This window comes from Myodes glareolus, chromosome 6, assembly GCF_982192425.1.
Source record: "Myodes glareolus chromosome 6, mMyoGla1.1, whole genome shotgun sequence".
Lineage (NCBI taxonomy): Eukaryota > Metazoa > Chordata > Mammalia > Rodentia > Cricetidae > Myodes > Myodes glareolus.
The window spans coordinates 63098398-63117719 of NC_142031.1; the positions used below are offsets into that span (position 1 = coordinate 63098398).

At 42.7% G+C, this 19322-nt stretch overlaps 1 protein-coding gene across 1 annotated transcript in view; it reads left to right on the forward strand.

Annotated features, from left to right (window-relative positions):
• The first annotated feature begins 8086 nt into the window (after positions 1-8086).
• The window catches only part of Vsnl1 (visinin like 1), a 119012-nt gene continuing 107776 nt past the window's right edge, over positions 8087-19322 (forward strand). Inside the window, exon 1 of the mRNA XM_048439720.3 lies at positions 8087-8359. The gene's annotated coding sequence lies outside the window, so the exon portion shown is untranslated. The remainder of the gene's footprint in view (positions 8360-19322) is intronic.

Genomic DNA, 19322 nt, shown 5'->3' on the forward strand with positions numbered 1-19322 from the left:
CTATGATACTGGGACTTGTTTCCTCTGCATATACTGGATTTTGGGGATCCAGTCTGTTTGGATACTCACCTTCCTGGACCTGGAGGGAGGGGGGAGGAACTTGAACTTCCCACAGGGCAGGAAACCCTGACTGCCCTAAGGGACGAAGAGGGAGGAGGAGAGGGAGTGGGGGGAGTGGGAGGGTGTTGGGAAGAGGGGCGGAAATGGAAACTTTTATAATTTAATAAAATTACTTTCAAAAAAAAGAATTAGCCAATAAGAGGTTATAACTAATGGGCCAGGCAGTGTTTAAATGAATACAGTTTGTGTGTTGTTATTTCTGGGTGTAAAGCTAGCCATGCAGGAGCCAGGCGGGAAAGCAGCCCGCCGCTCCTTCTACAGTAGTGCCCGCTTAAACGGGATCTGAACAATGGCAATATCAATAGCCATGCTAACATGGAGGGCAGAAGTCCTGTAGCTTTTTCACTATTTAAAAAAATGACATAATATTTGTATTCATTCTTTGAGAATTTCATATCATGGATTTTGATTATATTCACCTCCTTTCCCCTCATGAACTCACAGCAGCTGCAGGTTCCCACATCAGACCTGAACAATATCTAAACAGTCAGCATTTTTTATCAAGCAGGGAGGGGCTCAACTGAGGAGTTACTGAAATTACCTGGTGCAGGAGAGAAGGAAACATGGAACACGCAATAAACCCGCTTAGGAGTTTATTAAAGGAGGGTGTACAGGCTGAGGTCAGTGTGCAGAGACAGCTGAAGATGGTACAACCGGCTTTTAAGGGCTGCCTATCACATGCACACAGGGGGATGACGTGGCTGGGTCATATGCAGATGCCAGAGCTCACACATGCGCGCAAGGGCTCATGCAGCTGTGTGGCTGTAGATGATGCAACCGTACTGCACATGGGTCACACAGGGTCATTTAAGGTTCCCGGGGCCGTTAGGCACTTCTGCCTGGGGGCTTGCACACACAAGTGTAGCCCTGGAACCTGGAAGTGTCAGCTATGTAGTGTTGTAATGTGCTGAATCATTACAGTTATGGCTCCTGGGGAGGAAGACACTGTTCTTCAAAGGTATGGACTCTGATAGGTCAGCCATGTTCCAATGGATGGTCCTACACCTGTGAGAACATCGGCAGCACAAACTGGACTCAGTTGGTTATTAAAAAAAAAAAAAAAGAAGAAGAAGACATCAAGTTGAGAGATTAGGGAGAAGGACTTCTCTATTTTTAAATTTTTATTTGTGGCAATTTCATACATGTATACAATATGATTTTGACAACTGAATACACGCGTGCAATGTATTTTGGACATATTCATCCCTGCTATTCTCTCTTTCCCCTTCTTGTCCTGTTTAACCCCATATTATTTCTAGGAATTTTCCCTCCTACTTCTGAGTCTTCTTTTTAAATTGTTACCCACTGAGCTTCTGACCAGGGTGGGAGAGTGGGAAATAGTTATCAGAGTTTGGGAAACTCACAATTGGTTACACCACGGTGGAAAATGACTTTCATTCCTGGCAGCAGCCCATTAGTCAATAGCTCCCCAAGGAAGAATGGAACCTCTTGAATTTTTTCCATCCATGATGAAATGTTGACAGGTCCGGTCTTGTACAGGTTTCATGCATGTAACTATAGCTCTGTGTGTTTATGATTGTGTTATCCACGTCACTTCCAGAATCTGTCATTACACAGCACCCCTCCTCAATCTCAGGCCCTTACATTCTTCCTTTCCCTTCACTCGTGATGCTCCTTGGAACTTGGAGAGGGAGATACACATGCTTCCACTAGTGTGAGTGCTCAACAGTTATTTATTACTAGCATGTGCCCACTTATTAATTCTGCATTAACTACTACCCACGGCACAACAAGCTTCTTTAACTAAGGCCGAGAGCAGCACTATCTGTAACTATAAACATCAATACTGAGAAGGCATCTTGTCAACATGTCTACTTAGCAAAACAACTGTAAGTAGATTCTCTCCTAAGTCCTGGAACCCTTCCAACCATGTGTTTTTGACCCACCATACAATACTAGGCATGAGTTCCCTTCTGCAGAGTAGACCTACCTCATGTACAAGCAAGAAGTGGTTGGTTGCACCCATATACCAGCCATGACACTATCACACCGGTAGGCCCATTTTGCCTGGCAGGTTGGTATTGAAGCACACAGAGTCCACAGCTGATTAAGACCATTGATGGCTTTTCTCTCCCAGCAACTTGACCAGCATCTCCCTGCACTGTGAGTACTAGACAGTTGGAATCAACCTTCCAGCTCAATCCCAGTTTGACTTTTCTAGGTCTTACAAAAGTGTTTGGTGTCAGTAAGAGTCTTACAACGCTAACACTTGCAACTTATTCCTGATGTCCACAAAACAATAATAAAAAATTACGAATCAATTTGTCAATGAATGCTTTTTAAATATTTTGAGTGTGGATTCTCCACATGAGCCATACTCAAGTCAAATAAGAGTAATTTAACCTAGACGCTCATGCAATGGCTATAAAGTTTCTTCACATCCGAGATGGAGATTTTAAACACAGTTTAAGGAACAGTTTTATAACAATGTAACACATTCACTTTGCTTTCTAAAGTGAAAAGTGGACAACCTCAGCTTTCTTCAACAGTTACAAAATGGGATGTCATTACATAGTAGCAGATCTTTAATCGGAACTGTACAATTTGTATTTTCTATATATACTTGGGTAACCTTCAAAGTAGCCTCATGAATTGTCTGCTATGTGCCATGAGGAGGAAGATTTTTCTGTTAAGGGATGCTATCTCAGTGGAACTTGAAGGATTAATAGGCCTCTTAAAGGTCACTCGAATTTAAAGAGTTTCCCAAAAGAAACAGTTCCTGAAAAACGAGACAGGGGTGGGATATTATCATGAGCTTAGAAACCTACATATGCCACAGTGTAACTGGGTACAGGGAGCCAAGGAAACACAGCAAGAGGGGGTTTGCATGGATCAGAGGACACCAGAAAATGCCCTTGTATCCTGTGCTAAGAAAGTTTTTTGTTTGTTTGTTTCATTTATTTTGCTTTGATTTGTTTAAAGGGAGACACTACCTAATGATTTTAGTTAAGAGTAATAAGATTTTTGTGTTTGCAATAATCGTGAGAATAAAAAGTTCTCTGGGCCCAAATGCATGAGCTTGTTTCCCCAGCACCCACATCAAAATAGCCAAGTGCAGGGATCTACCTGCTGTACCCTCAGAGCTGAGGGACTGGAGACAGAAAGGTCCCGGATGCTCACCAGCCAGTTAGTTCAGTCATTTGGTGTACTCCTATTTCGGTGAGCAATCCCAAATCAAAATAAAATGAGGCAGAATGAACAAATGAGGTCAATACTAACTAAGAAAGATACCCAAAGCAGACTTCTGCCTAATGCTTGCACACATGTGGATATGCACACACATGCACACACTTACAAACATGTATACATACAACTACATAACAAAAAGGAATGGGAAAAACCAACCTAAGACAATGACGAGCGGCTGAATGATGAGAGAGTCCAGTGATGTGAAGGATGGACTTGGGTCAGATGGATTCATGGGATTTAAGCAATGCTTTGATAAAGAAAGGTGTAGGCATACTGAGTTAAAGGGCTGGCTTGGTTTTAGGCAACATCAAAGCCCTTAGGAACGGGAAAGAAAGAGCAGGTCAATGGAGATGGATAAGAGACAGAATTATTTGGAGATGTTGGAGGAATCTGTAAGAAATTACTATGGAGATGCTTTGTAGGCAGTTATAAAGAAGAAACTGGGCAGTAAGAGAAATATCTGGTTATAAGAACACCAGTGGTCCTTCTTTCTTTTCTTAAATATACCCTCCTTAGGAATGACAACATCATCTGTGGCTAAAGAATGCTGCTGAGAATAGAAAGGTCAGACTCAAATGTAGAAGAGATAACGGAATACAAATTCTTTTTCTTGCTTCTTTTTTAACCTTTTGAGGCAAGCTCTCACTATGTAGCCTCTCTTGCTCCTCCAGGCACACTTGCTCGCGTGCTATGATTACACCCTTGTATTCCCTCCCCACCTGGCTTGCCATATCCATTTCTGAGGTTCTAAGAAATGCCCAGCATTCAGGCTGGACAATGATCATTCCATACGGCTTTAAAGATAGGCTTTGTGAGTGTCAAAAGTCCAAGGAGACTGTTTTCCATGCCCTGAGGTTATATTTCAAACAGTTTAGATATGGTTATGGCTTGTGGAACTCAATCAAAGGTGGACTGGGAGAGGATCAAGAAGATCTTGCTTAAGATGAGAATTTCAGGGCTAGAGAGATGGCTTGGTGGTAGAGAGCAAAGGCTGCTCTTCTAGAGGACCAGAGTTTGATGCCTAGCAACAGTGTCTACCAGTGCACAATCCTCTGTCACTCCAGTTGTAGAGGATCACATGCACTCCCTAGGCATATGTACATGCGTGTGACACACATATTAATCTTTAAAAATTACAATATTTCATGTGGAGGAGGCTCAGGACCTCATTCTAACTGCATGAGATTCCATATTTTTGCATTTCCTCATACATTTTACAAAACCACATGAAGTTCAAACACATACAATGTATTAGAAAAACCACAGTATAGTCTTATTAGAGGATAAACTTCCTACCTGAGGCAGAAATAGGATTTTGTTGGCCTATTTTGTTTTTTTAAGTACATGAATACATGGAATTAGAACATCGAGATAAGAATAATTATCTCATCTATAAAAATTAGATTTCAGGATAAAAAACACTATACATGTGAAATCAAAAATTCTAGCTATTCTTTATCAGTTTAGATGAAGTTTTACCCACTGATTATATTAAATTACATCTCTATCTCTTTCCATTTCCTTGCTATGCCTTTCACTTAGTTTTTCTTCCAGTTTTCAGAATACTTTCATGTCTTAAGTTCCATTTCTGTTAGCTTGCATAATTTCTATACAAGCGCTTCAAATAAGCAATATCACCATGGGGGTCACAGGCCCACAAGCTTTGATTGTTTCCCCTGCTGGCACTGCACACATCCACTAGCAGCCTCATGCAGCCCTTAAAGCTAGTGAGAATATTAAATGGAGTTGTGTATACCTACAAACAATTCTTGTTTTTTGTTGTGCTTTTCTATTCTAATCTAGAAAGAAATGAGACAGAAGCAAGTTCTAGAATCCTCTGTAAAGAATGTTATTTGTCAATCTGTGATAGTCCATCCTGCAATCTTGGCATTTGAGTGGCTTAAGCAGCAAAACCGCTGCAAGTTCAAGGCCAGCCATGGGCTACATAGACTGTTCCAGGCCTCCCTGGTCTACATAGAAAAACAAAACACTCATCCCGAATGCTCAACAAGCAAAAGCTGCCAATTAGTTTTCCGATATTAAGGCATGATCTTATGTAAATAGCATTCCTCAGTCAACATGGTGCTACATTCAGTCTGATATCCTAACCCAACGCACATAGCTCCTCTACACTGCATATCTCTGTTTTGGCTCATGGTCACTAGGCATCCCTGTATTTGCTTGCGGGAGGAGAGCAACTGCGGACTCCCTCACGTTGTAGGATGCCTGGGCATTCCTATCTGAAACACTGCACAATCCCCAAGAGGGAACATTTTTTTCAACTGGTTTTCTAGCCATAACTCAATAAAAAAATATTTTTTAAAACAACACAACGTATTAAAAGTTTAAGAGGATATACCATCGCAAGCAAAGATTAAATTAAGATGTCATACTTTGACACCACACAACGTTGTGGAATAAATGGCAATGTTTCTGAAAAATAAAACCAACTGCCTGCCTTCTTGGAACAAGCTACTGAAGCCGAATCTACCGAGGAAAGAGCTCTGTTGAAAGTACACGTGTGAATTTTCCCCCTAAACACAAGAGCAAAGTAAGTTATCTAAAACCGGATATTGTCACCAGTGGGTCCTCGGGGCCTCAATAAGAAGGTTGGTAGGGTTGAAGCGGGAAAACTAGCCTTCGGTTAAGGCACACTGCAGTGCACTGGCTGTTCTCCAGGGAGACGCCAGATGACCTCAGTGGGGAAAACCGACAAAAGATGGGGTATTACTTTAAATACTCTCAGAGGCGATCTCGCAGGCTAACAAAAGCCACTTATCCGGACCTGTTAAGGCCCTAGTTCATCCGGAGAAACTGAAAGGACCCTCCCAGCTCGCGGGGATGCCTTGCTGCGCAGTGCGCACTGCGGCCTGGGAGCGCGGGGAGGGTGCCCGCCAGATCGGCTTGGTGCTCAGCTGCGGCAGAGCGACTGGCCCACGCGGCTCCGGGTTCCAGGTTTCTAGGGTCACCCGCATCTTGGAGGGAGAACCAATAGCACTGTCCTGGGAGTCCCGAAGGTGCACTGTCTTCCTGTAGAGCCTTTCTGGGGAGTCTGGTACGGAAGGGCTTTCGTGAGCTCTAGACCGGTGAGGTTAGCTTTGAACCTGCTTGGTGTTGCGGCCTGAGACCCTCACCCAGCATGATCCATCACTGGCCAAATTCTCTCCGCTCTGCTTGCTTTAGTTGCTTCAAATGCGTTCCAAGTCGGTCTCCCAGTTTGGAGCCTGCTGCCTCCTGGCAACCAGTTTAGAGTCGGTTGGCCACCAGGGGCGCTCTAGGTATTTGCAGTTTCCTTGAACGCACCTAGGTGTCTAAAGACCCTGGGCAAAATGTAGAACTCCTCTTAAAAGAACATTGATTTCCATCAGGCTCCCAGGACTTCTTTCTACTGTAAGTGTAGTTCCCACCTAAATGAAACTCCAGAGAATTTTTTTTTTTGTAAGCGCCATCAACCCCGGGAACACGGGGTAGTGCCCACTAGTGGGTACTTCAAAGAAGAGTGAGTGGAACAGTAAATGAGAAAAGTCATCAGCTGGGAGCATTTGAGAATCCTTCCTTGCTTTCCAGGTAGGGAAGCCACCAGCATTTACAGGCGTTGCTCTTTGCCAAGTTTTCTAGGCTTTGGCAGGACAATGGGCAGCGGGGCAGAGCTGTCAAACGTTAAGTCATCCAGGGAGGACCTTATGGATGAGGAAGGAGAAAACCCGAACCTTCACCCTGGATCTGAAGGATTATTGGCTACTTTCCCTCCACCTACCCTTGCCCAAATGCAAAGAATATTCAGTACATGCATATTTTGTGAAAACGGATGGCATTTCTCAGCATTCTCTGGTAGTCACCAGGGTTCAGAAGCCTTGAGCCCAGCTCTCTTTAAGACACATTGCTCCGAGGGTCTCTGAATGTGGGTGACAGTTGTATGACTGAGGCAGACTGCGGGGGGGGGGGGGTGGGATGGTGTAAGGGGGCCACTGGCAGTGGCACCAGGATTTTATCCCTACTGCATGTACTGACTTTTTGGGAACCTATTCTCTTTGGAGGGATACCTTGCTCAGCCTAGATATGGTAGGGAGGGCCTTGGACCTTTCTCAAATCAATGTGCCTTACCCTCTCTGAGGAGTGAAGTGGGGGGATGGAGGGATGGAGAGGAGGTGGAGGGAATGGAAGGAGGGGAGGAATGTGTATATGAATGACACATTGCTCCTACAAGGCCCAGCCACCAGGCACTTGGCTCCCCTTCTCTTAGCATCCAACCCTCTGGGGAAATGTCCCCAGGACAAAACACAAATCGCATCCATTCTCTCAGTGGTACAAGGACAGGGGCTTAGGGTCTAGCTGGAATCGTTCTTTTGGGATTCCTGCTGTTTTCTTCACCTTACAGTCTGACAGGAGTTGGCCAAGGGCCGGACTAAAACTGAGAGCGGCGGGAAAAACACGCCCGCGTGTTCTTGTCTCCTCCGAAGTAGCTTTCAAGTCACTTGGCCCCAGAATCTCAGGGCGTGGTGAATGAATACCTTCAGTCCTGCCTCGTGCCTGTCCTGGTGCAGGGGTAGGAGCTAGCTGGGCTCCTTTTCCCAGTCTCCTTTCAAGTATCTGCTAAAATCCGGAGCCTTGGAATCCACCCGCAGAAACTTCAAACCCTGCATGTGAGCATGCGCCATCGCCAAGCGGCTTTTGGTCACAACTCTCCAGGCTGGGCCGTGGAGCGGCGGGAGGAGGGAGGGGGCGGGGCGAGGATCAGTGAGGTGGAGGCTTGCGCGCTTGCGCACGCAGCTCCAGGGACCCTAGGTTTTTCTATGGGATTCCCAATCTGCAGCAGAGATTCACCCGAGCGTGTTGCAGCGACCGCTGGCTTTGCAAGGCGCGATCCAAGAGGAATTTAAGCAGCCCGGAGCTCCTAGAAAAGGAGAGAGAGAGAGAACCACTCACAGAGACGGCTTAGCCGTTAGCCCGAATTAAATATATATATTTTTTGAAAGAACTGTTGAGTTTTATCATTTTCGTTAAGGGACGGTGCACAGCGCTATAAACTGTAAGTGGAAAATACAATCTTCGTTGCATTTTATTTTGCATGTGTAGCGCAGCCAATTGTCAGGAGATGCTTTGGCTATTGTCACATATTTTGCTTTGCATAGATGCGTTCTAACTGCATGGTGACAATTGCCTTGGTTAGCGTTAGCAGTTGAATGTGCTGCTGGTTCATGGGGGACCTTTTGGGATAACGTGGTGGGGGGAAGGAGGAGTGTTTATATGCGGCATGTTCGGGGGACGTCGGCTAGATTTAAGGCAGGTGAGACTGGGTGCTTTTTTTAGTAGAGGACTACAAATAGGTGGGTTTCCTTAGTCAGAATTAAGTAGCTTATTAAACGACTGTGAAGTTTCCCAGTTGCTGATCAAACTATTGAGCGGCTGCAGATGAGTACCAACCTGTCATACGTGGGATTGGTGCACCATTTTTTTTTCCACCGTGGAGGAGCACAAAAGGTGTTTGCTAAGTAAAACTGAGTGGACTGAGGCTAGTGTGGGCATCACTGTTGGTTGCTATGCAGGATGCTAGTGTTTAAAACCCAAGGCGTTAGGCGCACAAGTATGTTGCTTAGTACTTAGGAAATGCTATTTTCTTTTCTTCTTCGCGATGATGCATTGTTAAGAAAAGGAAAGCTATTCAACAGCATCTTTGATTTTTTTTGAGCAGAGTCAAGAGTGTCTGGTTGGGGACTCGCAAACCCTAACTAGCTACCTGACTCTGCATGCCGCATTCGCCTTCCGGAATGCAGGGCTGAGAACTGCACCCCCTGGCACCTTGCATTTGGTAATGTTGTCTTAAAGGAGAAAAGGTCGTTCTGTGTTTTTACTTAAATTGGGTTGTTCCTAGCCCGGAAAAGTGGAAAAACGGTCTTCACAAGGTCAAACCCTGTTTGGGGGAAAAACATATTACCAAAGAATACCCTCCAGGGTGCGAGAATGTGTATGGGGAGGGGTAGAGAGGCTGGGGGCGCTTTTCACAGGCCAGGAGAGGGAGAGCGCTCATCTCGGCACGGATTGGTACCCAGTGAGATGCCAGAGTGGGAATCCATTTTTCCAGAGTTGCCCTCCTGTCCATATTTTGGAGACTAAAATGAGATGGGATTGCTGGTGGAAAACACAAAGTATACCCTGTCCCTGTGCCACTTCCCACTTAAAGGCGTGAGAAGTCAGGGAGTTTTATTTCTCCGTATTTTCTTCTTAATTTAAAGGAATTTTAGGCTGAGGCAAATTTAAAATGAAACTTGAGCAAACTCATTTTACCTTATTGTCATTTAAGCTGTCTGTATTCGTGTGCGCGTGTGTGTGTGTGTGTGTGTGTGTGTGTGTGGCATGGGGGTGGGGTCTGCACCACTGTAAACCTTACTCGCCAGGGCACTCTCGCCAAGACGTGAAAGCTAAATAACCCCCATGAAAATGCTGCATTGAAGCGGGTTGGCAGAGTGATATGAGGCAGACAAGAGAAGAGGGGCTGGTATGTACTGGATTCCCACAGAAAAGTCTGGGGTGAAACGAAATAAAAAAAATTTCCCTAAATAGCAAGGGAGGATCATGTTAGACATCTTTTGATGATTTGATCAGTCCAGCTATTTTTCAACCCCTCAAAGGAATATGTAATTTACTTTGATGCATAAAATCTGGGATAGAAAATTCTAGAATAGACTCTCCTTGGAAATCCAAAGTAGACATCACAGGGCTTCTCCTTTTCCTTACTCCAGGGCAGAAAGACCAAGCATCGTCACATCTGTGCCATACTCCTTGCCATCAGTTGAGAGTTGGCGTCAGTCCAATGACCTGTGCATGCGTTGCTCTGCATTGATAAATAGGTGGCAGAGGAAATGGGGAGTCACATATTAAAGACCGTCAATGTTGGGTCTCAGATTCCCTGGCTCCCAGGTTGACAGGTGTAGAGGCTCAAATCAGGCAGAATCCTTTATACAGCGTCTATTTCAAACCTCTGGTTTTACAGATGCGGCCAAGCAACTAGATAAAGCCAATTAACTTCCAGTCTCTGGGACAATTAAAAAGTCATGCTGTGTGTAAATATTCTCTTCACCTCTGCAGTGTACAGCATCTTCAGCTACACAGCTGCAGTTTTTAGATATATATGCCTGGGCTTCTCATATGGTGAGAGGTGGTTTTGCAGGGTGAGGAGGAGTCTTTTACACTCTTTCTCCTTACCATCCTTCCCATTGTTCCTCACTTCTAATAAACCCACCTCACTGAGTTGCCTTTTTTCAAAAATTGTATTGTTTAGCCTGCTCTCTCTGATGTCCTGTACATCTCGGTCAATGTATTTAAGACCTTTAGAATTTGGGGGAAGCATCAGCAAACAGAGGCAAGGGTAGCTCGTGGATGAGACCTGCCTGGGGTGGATGCATTGCTCCTGGCTCAGCTCCCAGAATCCTCAGGGACTCCAGACTTCAGAGCTACTGCAGGTGCCATTCCCCACCCCTCTGCCAGTCTAGCCTCTTCCCAAACTGCTGCAGCTGCAGGGATAGAGATGGAGTGGAGCAAAGAAACTGCAGGGCAAACACACAATGGACTCTGCCAACTCCCTGGCTCCTGGAAGGCAGAAGCCAAATCACAGATGCCCATCTCCAGGCTCTATGGAAACCCTCCAGGGGAAGTCACCTGGGAAGGGGTTGGGGGAGTGCTGTTCGGAGAAATCTTGGTAGGTTTAACCTGAAGTGAGTTTAGGGAGAAGGATAGAGGTGTTGCTTAACCCCTTTGGAGCTTTTCAAGCACGCAGGCACACAGCTTTTTTTGGATGGTACTTTCTTCTTTCCTCTTGGGCGGCTTTCTTCACTCAGGAGCTGAACTAGAGCCCCCAAAACACATTTATGGCCACTTCATTGCTTTTCCCCCTACACTGCCCCTTCTTCTCTTCTTTTCCTTATCCCTTGTTTTCTCCATTTCTCCCCCATTTTCCCATTTTCTCCTTTTTATCCATAAAAAAATTTCCAGAGTGCCTACACACAGTTCCATGCCTTTTAAAGATAATCTTGGCCCTCCTGTTCTTTCTCCAAAAATATAATCTCCCAGACATTCGGAAAGACAGCTACAACCAGCACAAATGTCCCCCGGAGGCAATGCCAGCTTTTCCTAGCCCCCAAACGGTGAAACACGGTAGGATTGTGACAGGTGGAGGCAGGTCAGAGGAAGGCCTTGTGGATGGTTCTTTTCCATTCACAAAAGGAGCTAAGCAGCCTTAGATGCTGTTAACCTGAGGTAGCAAGGGTTCCAAGCATATGCACCAATTAGCAGTGTGATGTCATTCCCTCCCTTGCTGGTAAATGTTTTCTAAAAAGGGATGGTCTTGGATATGTTGGTTCATTTAAAAAAAATCTTCTTGATTAATTAGATGTTATGTTGGAATTCTGTCCCAGGCTGTTCTGAATACCAGGTAGCCTTTGCGGAGGCCCAGAGGCTTGCGGCTGCTAAGGGTCTTGCTTCGGTTGACTATATATGAAGTATGTTTTGTAATTGAGAAATATGCTTGGGAATGTTAATAGCCTTTCTGTACAGGACCTTTTGTATATATAATAGCGCGGTTGGTAAGGTTGTGTTTAGTTGAGTTGCATACAGATATGGATTCTGGACATTTCAGAAGGACTTACAAAGAAGTTCCGCAGAATGGCACACAGCATCGATATCAGTAGCAAATATGATTTTTTTATTGCTAAACCTGGTATGTTAATGTCACTTCAAAAGGTCCTTTTCATTGTACTGAGTGGTTTCTGTGCACCTTAAATATGTGACTATCTAGGAACGTAAAGCAGTTACTTTTTTAGAAGGAAGACAGTTCAGTTGGTGAAGTGCTTGTGTGCAAACATGGGGACCTGAATTCAGTTCTCAGGACCCAGATAAGAAGCTGGGTATAGCAGTACATGCTTTAAATCCCAGCACTAGGGTGACAGAAACAGGCCGGTCCTTAGGACTCAGTGACTAGTCGTCCTGGCCTAATCAGGGAGCTCCAGGTCCTAGTGAGAGACTGTCTAAGAAACAAAACAAAATTAACAACTAAAGGAAAAATCAAGGTGGATAGGTGGATTGAACTTGATTTATGACTTCCATACATGAGCACAGACATGTGCACTCACACATACACATACATATATACAAAGAAGGGAATACATTCAACAAATCTAAGGTTGAAATAAATACCATCTCAGTTATATGTAATAGGCATAAACGTTAATTCTCCTGAAAGACAAAAAAAGTGTAACAATAAAGAATAATTGCTATTTCTGTCTCCCATATAGTTATCTAATATATTCCTTCAACATAAATAATGTAGACGGTATTTAAGTAAAATTATAGCCTGAAGGCTTTATGGACTGTATGAAATCATGGTCTTTAGTATCTTCATAGTATCTACATATATTCCTTAGCAGAAACTAATGTTTATCTACTAGATATTTGCATGTAACATTCAGTTATAGCAAGTAAATCGTTTCTGTGATGACCATATACACAATTCACTTTGTTTTAAATATCTTTGGGGAAAGTGAGGAAATGACTTAGTCGAGTGCCTGCTGAAGAAGCATCGGACCCCAGTTGGGTCCCTGGCACCCACATAAAAGCCAAGGTCAGTGGCACACATCTGAAACCCTAGCACTGACGAGGGCAGAAACAGGTAGATCTCTAGAGCCGACGAGCCAACAAGCATAGTCGGTGAACTCTGTGTCAGCGAATGATCTTGTCTCAAAGAGCAAGATGGAGAGCAACAGAGGAAGACAACCAGGGTCAACTCAGCATCCACGCGCACACATGCATCTCAACACATGCACCCCCGTGTGCACGTGCACGCACGCAAACACACATCACACAGACATCACACACACATACATACTCACAAAATCTAGTATCTTCTTACTAAAATCAAATGCTATATACTAAAGACTGTTTTTGCAATTTACTTTTAGTAAATATATAAGAGCATTACGTCAGTTCTTTTAAACGTAGGATGCTGGACTAGAGCGATCGCTCAGCTGTTAAAGGCTAGGCTCACAACCTGAAAGACAAGAATGTCCATTTTTAATACACTCTTTTATTTCATTTTATTTCTTTTTATTTGATTTTTTTCTCATGCAATATATTCTGATTACAATTTCTCTTCCCTCTACCCCTCCTAATTCTTCTCTTCCCATCTGGTTCCATCCCCTTTCTGTCTCTCACTAGAAAACAAACAAGTTTCTAAGAGATAATAATAAAATATAAGAAGATAAAACTGCTTATTTATTTATTAATAAGTAGAAAGGAGAATTAGATTGCCTATATACAAGAATTGATATTGATAAGTCAAAAATATAAATCTAGAGTATGACAGCTAAGCACTATATTTATTTAGATCATGGTCTTTGGAGCTATGGAATTGTGTTAATGTGATCCCATTGTGAAGGGACCACAACATTGCATTTCCCATTTATGGTTTGCTTCTAATGATGGCTTTCCTAAGTGAATCAAAATAATTTGAACTGCTCGTGGCCCAACTCATTGAGAATTTTACTGGGCAAAGGATCTTGGGAATGCATTAGGAACTACTTAATGAATGAAACAAAAATGGAATAGCAAATTCCTGAAGAATCCTCAAGGAGAGCTGATGCTTTAGTATTAGGTGCCTGCGGACACATCACACGGACGCTCTTCGTGCATTAGCTGCTTAACGCATACAAACCAAGCCGGGTAAGTTTCCTTTTCTGGATGTCTCCATTGTTTTGCCACAGTGCTGACCTTACACTGATGACCACCAATTGTTTCCTTTTGATAAAAAATATAATCCTCGCCACTATTTCCAATGGCTTGTTGAATAATGGCTGGGTGAACATTTTATACCCTTTTGTACAAATTACAATTAATACCTGGAGTACTCTCATGCACCAAGTAGCTCTTGATCTCTCAAGACAGATAATACAATAATTGCTGGCTTTTTTTTAAGAAATTGGGTCTCTTTTAATTAAAAATATTTAATTTATAAATATTGTCCATAAAATACAGTGCTAACAGATCAGTTGAATTATTATCAATTATTATAGATCCATAAACAGAATCTTATTTCTCTACTCTTTCTCATATAAGTACCTTTCTAAAAATAGAAACTATAAATATATTCTTCTTTTCTATCTTTGTGTTTACTTACTATCTCTGAGGCCCGAAAAGACCTAAAACTGTTGACAAGCTGTGTATAAATAGGTTTGTTTTTTTTTGGCAAATTGTTACCATGTTGAATGTATTTCAAAGCATAGGTAAACTTTCATTAAGGTCAATAAGAAGAACATAATGTTTGCACTTTAGAATGATTGTTGCGGTTGTTGGTTTCCTACACAGCAGCCTCTGAGTCGCAGGTTGCCCTGCTGGTTTGTATTTTGCACTGGTTGTGTTCATTTGTTGCCTTCGCAAATTTGTTTCTAATTTCTCGAGAGTCAGTATTTAAATTATAAGTCGACCGTCCCTCTGGAGACTCACCAAGTGTTATCAATAGTGGTGGCATGTTAGTGCCATTACTTTATTTGCAAGAATCAGCTGGTGTTGTTTGCATCTCCAGTAGGAACTCTTGCTCATGGAAATTCCTGGATTGGGTTTTATGAGGTCATGAAAACTCTTAAAAATATTCACTCCAAAATTCGAATGCTCATATAATTTTTACATGAAGCGTTTGATGTTACTTTTTCTTGTTCACACAGTAAGTCCTAAGCAAAGTTAAAATGTGAAAGAAATTTAATTTACAAATACAAAATTGTTAGTTTTCCTTTAAGTGATCGTAAATGTTTTCATTTCTCCAAGCGAGACGGAAAGCATCTTTTTGATCCTCTGTCAGTTTAGGTCATGTTGAGGAAACTCACCGCGAAGATTCCACTGAGCTTAAACAAAATGACAGGAAACGTAGTCACAAATGTTCAGGTGGTCATGGTAGCCCAGGAGTGTGTTCTCAACAACTGGAGGAAATAACAAAGGAAAGCTACAAGTTTAGGGTCGAGAGCTGACTTGGGAAAGTGCTTGCTGCATAAGCATGAGGACCTGGACTCTATTCCCAGCACCCGTGTGAAAAGCTGGGCACGATGACAGGAGATCCCTGGAGCTTGCTTGCTAGCTAGCCGGACCAGCAGCACTGGTGACCTCTAAGTTCAGTGAACTGGAAAAAAAATAAGACAGAGAAAGATACCAACATCAATCTCTAAATTACACATATGCGTGCACACATATTCACACACACAATCACAGAGACACACATGTAGATACATGTATTAGCACACATACATCAACACACTCAAGCACATAGATATATGTTCAATCATAGGGACACATGTAGATCCATGTATCAGCACACAAACATCAACACAATCAAATACATAAATACACACACATACACACATACAGAATCACAGAGACACACATGTAGGTCCATATATCAGCACACATACATCGACACACTCAAATACATAAATACACACACATACACACATACAGGATCACAGAGACACACATGTAGGTCCATATATCAGCGCACATACATTGACACACTCAAATACATAAGTACACACACATACAGGATCACAGAAACACACATGTAGGTTCATATATCAGTACACATACAATGACACCCTCAAATACATAAATACACACACATACACACATACAGGATCACAGAGACACACATGTAGGTCCATATATCAGCGCACATACATTGACACACTCAAATACATAAGTACACACACATACACACCTACACACATACAGGATCACAGAGACACACATGTAGGTCCAGATATCAGTACACATACATCGACACACTCAAATACATAAGTACACACACATACACACATAACAGCAGCACAGAGACACACATGTAGGTACATGAATCAGCACACATAAAGCAGGACAATCAAATACATAAATACACACACAGGCTCACAGATATGTGCATGAAGATACATATATCAGCACACATACATCAACACATTCAAATACATAAATACACACACACACCTGATATGGCTACAGAGTGCAATCAGAGCCAGCCTAAGCAACTTAATGAGACTTTGTCTCAAAATAAAATAAAGAAGGTGGTTCAGATAGAGCATAAGATCCCGGGTTCAATCCTCAGTATTGGGGGAAAATGAAAATCTTCAAGCCAAGTTCAATCAGATAAAATCTTGCAGCTCAGTATTTTATTGGTTTATGACCTTCTATAAATTAGTTCATCCCTCACACTCATTTTTGTAGTAAATTTACAGCCCTCTTGAATTTAAAAAAAAGGTATGTATGGAAAATAAAACCTCATTACTGAAAATATGCAATAAATGATAGATATCCTTGCCGTCATCCTTTTTACCAAGAATCAATACTGTTTGGGTCACTGGGTGGTCGTATCATTTAGTTACTGTAGAACAACCTAAAATAAGGTATTGTGACAACCCTCAAGAAATTATGTCTAACAGAGAACATGGATACAATACAGTAAGTCAAGTGAAAAGGGGGAGGTAGAGGCAAGGGACTTAGCAACTCAAGGCCACATGGGTTATAGGACTTCTTGTATTGAAAAGAAATAAATAAAAGCAAAGGTGTTTTCGATGCATAGAGAAGAAGGTCGGGAAGAATTAGACGCCTGCGTGGAGACCTCAGACTCCCAGTTTCTCTCATTCCTCCTTTGGATGCACCTTCTACATTGTCTCCATCACTCCTCCATGTGATATCTACATATAAGTGAGAACTGCAAAGGCAGCTTCAAGTTACTTTCCTAACTGAACACATGTAAGCTTACCTATGGGCTGGTATTTGGTGGGCAAATAATATGGCTCTTGTCCTCCCTTTCCACCCTACAGCTGAGCGCCGAATTTAGTAAAAACAGCTCAAGAGCTCTGTTTCGTTCATGGGAAAATGTTGTACTTCAAAGCTACTATCCTTCACTACCTCCCAAAACACACCCTCCTCCTAGCTCCCCTACTACTCCAGCTCACCCCGTGACTAATCTTCCTGCCTGTGTCGTGGGAGGAGTCTTTTAGAATCTCTTTCATTCTTTTCTCCCAGGGCTCTTACAGTTTAAAAAAAAAAATTTCAACAGCTCTTTCCTATTAAACCAAAAAGTTTTTTGCATTTTTTTCTACACACATACACACACACATACATACACACACTCACACACACACACACACACTCACACACATACACACACACACACACACCATTACACCATGATCGTACTGTTTTAAGAGCTGTTTTCCCCTTCTTCTAACTCTTCCTCCATTTGCTGGGGGACTTAAGTACCTTTCTAGTCTTCAAGTATAAAGAACATCTTTTTCTCCCTTTGAGGTTGGCAAATGTTGGTCCTACATTTTGAGGCTTCCATACATAAAAAGAGGAGTCCCAGGTGAGCCCCAGAATGGAGCAGGACTTTTGGTTCCAATCTTTTGTGCTGATTTTCTTAGTAGGAGTGCTGAGGGCCATCATACTTGCACACGTAGCAACTGAAATGGTTTGGCACCGAGGAAGCAATCCCTCCCACACAGGCCTCCTACTTTTCCTCTGCCCATCCCTCTCTCTCCTGCCCACCTTCTCAGGCTGCGCTCACTATTTCTCCCAGTCCAGCATAGATGAGTTCTGCTGCATTTTTTTCATGTAGATTTGTCCCAGTGAACCAGGATTGAGGTGGAATTATAGTTAATACACATGTATGCCAGGTAGAGTTGTGAATGCAACCTTAGGAAAGCCATGCTAATCAAATCGATGCCCTAGCTTCGAGTTATATTTCTGCATCTATTTGAAAAAGTTTTTCATCATTGGCTTAAGATACATTTCCTACTAAAGAAACCAAAATGTCAGGTGACTGATGTTCAACTGATGGCCAGTCCCTTCCCACTCCAGTGGCTCAATGGTGTGTGTCACAGTGTTAGGGGACATCTACCCAAACCCAGTCACCCTTTCAACTTTGTCTTCTCTTTCCTTCATATTCTCTTCCGAGGGTCCTCTCACACCTGTAACGTGTTCCAGGAAACACCATCCTTCACTTGTACCAGCTCTGCCACTGTCATTCATGTATGCTTTGCCCATCAAGGGAATGTCTATCAAATAACACCTAGAAAATGGCAGAGATGGAGCCCATAAGTCTGCATTGCAGAATATATGGAGATCAGGGTTAGATTCCAAAACCCTTCAGTTGCTGTGGGTTTTAGAGGAATGTTCTAATGTAAATAGGTCATGAGCAAAAGGTAGTCCTCAAACAGAAGTGAAGGAAAAATACACACATACATACATGCATTCATTCATACATACATAATACATACATACATACAACATACACATACATACATGATACATTCTCAGTTTCGTCAGGACACTGTCATAGATGGTTTACTAAATTTTTAAGCAAAATGTTTTAGAGAAGGGGTTTGTAAAGACGACTCACTGCCCCTGCAGAACACTCGGATTTAGTTCACATGGTGGCTCAAAATTGTCTACAGCAACTCCATTTCCAAAGGATTTGATGGCCTCTTCTAACCCCAGTGGGGACTAGACATAGATGTGGGACACATACATACATTCTCGGCCAGCACTTACACACATAAAATAAGAGTCAATCAATCTTAAAGACCACGGTAGAACCACTGATTCATAACAAACAAGAGCTCGTGAAGACGGCACTAAGATGGTGTCTACATAGACTTCCCAGTCTGGCATAGTTGGAAGGGTGATGGAAAGTTGGTAGTAAGGACATGATCGACTTTATTTCTTGAAGAAACTTTTCCAAAACTCAGATAGCTTTCCTTGAAGACTTCTGTGGAAACTTTTCTGGAGGGGAAATTATCTGTTGTACGGCATCTTCACCTACAGTTCAAATTTTCACATTAGTAATAACTATCTTTGGTCCTGTGGTCAAGGCTACTGGGTCTATTTAAGCTTGAGTTAACTCTCTCTCTAAGGCTGTCGCCAAAGGGACCTTGTGCGAGAATGTGCTTATTAGAGTTTTCTTT